The sequence below is a fragment of the Sciurus carolinensis genome, unplaced genomic scaffold (genome assembly GCF_902686445.1).
Source record: "Sciurus carolinensis unplaced genomic scaffold, mSciCar1.2, whole genome shotgun sequence".
Taxonomy (NCBI): domain Eukaryota; kingdom Metazoa; phylum Chordata; class Mammalia; order Rodentia; family Sciuridae; genus Sciurus; species Sciurus carolinensis.
Window position 1 is genome coordinate 41,994 of NW_025920377.1, and position 4,821 is coordinate 46,814.

Below are 4,821 nucleotides of genomic sequence, written 5' to 3' on the forward strand. Positions count from 1 at the left end.
GCTATTTCTTTGCAATGTTTGCTTACTGTTGAAGGGAAGATGATTTCCAATACACTTTAAATATCTGATTCATGTCCATCATTGTCAAAAAAGAGAAGGAAGATGAGGAGGCCAAAAGAAGTAGGACAGAAAAACTCACACATGGATTCAGGAGTCGAGATAACTGACAGTAAAATATATGTTCTTTGGCTAGCAAAGCGAAAAGGGGGAAAGTATTGCATACATGATGGATACACACTAGCATTCTAAAGCAGGAAACAAGAATGTAAGAGTGTATTCTTCCTCCACTGCCAAATGGAAGGGCTATTATTATAAATGAAAGGCAGCAGTAGTGGATGCCAGGCACTTTTTTGTGTGACAGATTCCGAAGTCCAGATGTAAGCAGGTTACCCCTGGGACAGGAAAGGCTTCAGCTCCCACAGCAGAACAGAACCAATCACAGTTTTCTCAGTGTTTATGATAAGCTGGGCTGTGGAGCCTTCCTTCGTTTCCACTGTGACTAGCATCATTGACCCACTGTGCACAGTTTTAGCTGCAAACCTGTGTATATTATCTTGGCAAGAAGGTACTGCACCAATGTTGGCTACATTTACAACCTTCTGAAGGACCATGGATGGAGTGAAATTCTGGGGTGCAGCAATAATAACAGCAGAAGTTTCATTCATTCCTGTCAGCATTCCTTGCTCTTTCTTAAAATCTTTTTCTGACATGGCCACAGGTAAAAGCAGTTCTCCAACAGGTGGCTGAATATTAACTTTGAAGCAATCATCCTTGGTGCACAACTGGAAACTGGCAGTTTGTGTAGAGTCACAGAATTCAATACCCATTGAAACAGTAATGGATCCCTCAGACTCCAGCATGTCTTTTGGATGAAAAACATACGTTTGCATGTGTATACAAAGTTTTTTTCCCCTATGCGGATATTTTCTATCTTTCAATCAGAAGCATTATCAGAATTATTTGTACAGAGACCATCTTATCACCAAAAATACAAGGTTGTCTTGGAAAGAAGTTATTGGCAGCCAGTCCTTTTCCATTCATTCGATGAAGCAGCACATGAGTTTTCATTGGTACAAAGACAGGAGTACTGACACTGAAGACTGATGAAGAAGTTGACAAGTTTAAACCTTCAAGATCAGCTATCAAGCTTGGAGAAAGAGCTGGTGTGGGAAGTGCAAATGGAGTGGATACTGGGTTAAAATCATCTAGATCCAGAAGTGAAACATCTTTGGAAAGATTTCAATCTTGCTTCATTTTTTTTTCCTTTCTCCTTAGTAGCTTTTCTGGATTCAGATTCACTTTCAGATTCTGACTCAGAATCTGAAGAAATTTCTATTGAACTAGATTCAGCATCAGAAGAACCTGAAGTTTCAAATTTTTCATTTTTCTTCTTCCCATTTTCAATATCACTTTTCCCTTTGTTTTTTGAGTTCCTCGTGGCTGTTCTTTTGTTTTCTGCTTCGGACTCATTTTCACTCTCACTCTCTTCCTCACTAGTGGAATCCTCACTGCTGTCTTCACTACTGTCTTCTTCCTCTTTTGCCTCCTTCTCTACTCTCACTTCCATATTTGCACTCACTGTCACTGCTGCTATCAGAAGAGTCTTCCTCTTCCTCAGATTCAGAGTAAAACTTCTTAGCAGGATTTTCTTTCTTTGCTTTTCATGCTGGGGTCCATTGTTTTGCCAACTCTACTTCTACATTTCTAACTGATGGGACAGGCACTACCTCTGGCCAGTTAGATAATTCCAGGTACCCAGAAGCTTTAATGTTGAGAGTATGAGATAAGGTGCCAAGCTGGAAATGATCCCTATCTTTAAAAGGAGACTCAAGCAGTGGTGCAGCTTTTTGAGCTAGGAATATTTTCTGGCATATTTACTTAAAACTCCCCTCTTCTCATTTGGAACAATAAGCTGTCTTATAAATACTGTACAGTCTCTGATATTGTAGTTTTGATCATACTTGCCAAGATTTCATATGTACTGGGTAAACAATTTTGTCTGTTTGGATTGGTTAATTACAGATTTGCTCCAAGATTTAAAATCTGCAGTTTTACCAGATCATCTTCACTTGTAAAGTTTTTAGCCATCTTCCTCAAAACATCAGGGGAAATTTTAGGAAATCACTCACAGTTTTCTCCAATTAGCCAAAGAATACTTGCTCTAGCCACAGTAACAGTGATACTGTCCAAGAGTTTGGCCATATGTTTAATAATTTCTTCATGTTATGCAGGTTGCATTTGTAGTAATTACTTTATAACAACTACAATTTCAGAAACAACTATTTCATCCCTGTTGGAGAGCAGAAATCCCAGGCCATTGAGGCAGGTGTCTGTGACATCTGAGATGTTGGTTGCACATCTGCCTATAGTCTGAAGAGTGGCTGCTGCAAATTTTTTTTTCCTGACTTTTCATGTAGGTCTGAAATTCTTGTAAAAGAGTTGATATGTTGGCTTCATTTGCTAAGTGTCAAAATTTCAAGCTTCAGTGTCTTGATCATAGTTGGATCGGTAGACCTAACATAGAAACTCTTCAGGTAAGGTTCAAACAGGCCCTTTCTTTGAATTGACATAGTTGCTATATTTTGTAGGACAATACAAAATATTGCTATGAAGTAAGGGCACTAGTGATTTAGAAACAATGCCAGCTTCTGACTTTGACGATATGTGCCAGTACAACTGAGCAACTGCCATAACCACTTCTGCATTCCTGCTCTGAAGTAAAGGCTTTGTATTTCTAATTAAGAGTCTATGGTCTGGATCCATAGTATATGGCTTCTTCCTGTCCCTGTCTTCAGTCTTTTCCTTCTGTTCATCATCAGATTCATAAAAATTATTTTCATTGTCTTCTAGACCATCATCCTCTTTCCAAGGACTGACAAACTGTGTACCAGCATATCGAATTAGCATGTGGATTATGACCACCTGCCCCCACTCTTCTACATCAACTAATAAGTTACAAAGCTTTTGGTAATTCTTGTGAATCAGATCTATTCTTTGGGCATACTTCTTCAAAAGCCATCACAACACTGCCAGCTATCAATGTGCTTTTATCTTTCAAAAGTATTTCAATTACTTCAATCAACATTTCCTTTTGCTCTGGATCAAGACTGTACAGTTTCTGTATTGCATGGGCTGCATTCTTCCTAACAGGGTGATAAGTCAGCAGAAGCTTTCTTAATAGCGAGCATCATGATAGGAACAATAATAGGCACTCTAATACTTGACAGAACTCTTAAAGTGCTTGCATGGATTAGTTGATTTGGGTCCTTCAGAGCTCGCTGAAAAGTGCTTATAGACAAGAGTGCCAGATCCTGCTGCTCTTCAGCGTATCAGACCAGGTAAACATACACCAACTTCTTGATCTCAATATTTTTACTGGCCACATTCTTCACAACAGCAGGAAACAGTTCAGATGCATTTTTCGCTTTTGCAATCATCCCAACAATCGCTTTCATAGCATCCAATTTAGCTGAATCTTTGCTGCTGTCCAACATTTGTTTTAGATCTTCATTCTTCTTCAAATCGCTGCTAAAGAGGCCAAAGGCACAGGATGGGAAAATGGTCAAGGTCGCCTACTGAGCCAGCTCCGCCGTTTCCCCTCCTCCAGACTGCTCAGTGTACACAAAACTGTTGCTGGACATTGCCCTGTTGCTGGACATTGCCATGGTGCTGGCGGGGGTTGGGTTGGTCCTGTGGGCTTCTAATGAAAATATTATAAAACTTTTAAAAATATTATTAAAGTGAGGGATAAAATTTGTTATCACATCATTGTGAAATTCAGACTTTTTTAGTGGAGGAGTATTTTTACATACGTTTTATTCTTTTATAAAGTTCATCCATGAAACTGTCTGGCCTCATTTTAGGGGAAAAAAAATCTGAAATTTCTTCAGTTTTTCTTCACCATTAATGTCCCACTTACATTTTATTTCTTTCTTTTCTGGGATATTTTTGAATATTCAAAGCTCTCTAAAGTGACATAAATGGTTGCACACTGCAATGCATACAATAATTTGGCTTCCCCCAGGAACATTTGTATTTCTCTCTCACTTCCTATCCTGCCTTGGGTACTTCATCAGCGGACTCTTTCTTATGTTAACTGTAGCTTAAACTTCTCTAGTACCTACCCTTGTCTTTCTCCCCAGGACTAGTTCTTCCTATGAATCTTGACAGTGTTTCTGAAGGAAAAAACTCACAGCCCATGTGTCTGACACAGGACCTACCACAAACAGATGCTCAGTTGCTCCCACTCCCAGGTGCTCCCACTCTGCCCTTCACGTCCAGTTGAGCAATTAACCCTGTCTTCTTCTTTATCTTCAAATGAAGGCATACATACTTTCAAGCTTCAACTCGTTATAGAGAAATATCATCAGCATTTGAAACCTCTGCATTAGAACATCTGTACTACATGAAAATCTGATTCATTGCAAAACACCCCCAAAAATACATCAGTTCTAAAAGTTGACTTACAATCATTCTCATCAAGGATCACAGACCAAGGTTGAGTTCCTGTCTCCTCTTTCTTGCCTGTATGACCTCAGACATGTTCCTTAATATTTCGGAGCTTGTGATCCTTTGGTGAAGATCTTATGGTAGTTGCAAAGAAAATGAACATACGTAACCTGGCACATCTCAAGTATTTGGTGTATTTATTATTATTAAATTTCCATTTTAATAAGTGTGATATGAAAAAATTTAACAAAACACTAACCCAGCATTGCTCTTTCCTGATCAGATTTCAGGACTCTACCAAAGAGTCCCTTTTACATCATATCAATTCCATAAGCACTCCCCCAAAGCGAACAAACAAAAGATAGGATTGTC

General features: G+C 39.0%; 1 pseudogene; it reads right to left on the reverse strand.

Annotated features, from left to right (window-relative positions):
- Positions 1–386: 386 nt before the first annotated feature.
- Positions 387–3,641, reverse strand: LOC124975663 (AP-3 complex subunit beta-1-like; annotated as a pseudogene).
- Between the last annotated feature and the right edge of the window lie 1,180 nt (positions 3,642–4,821).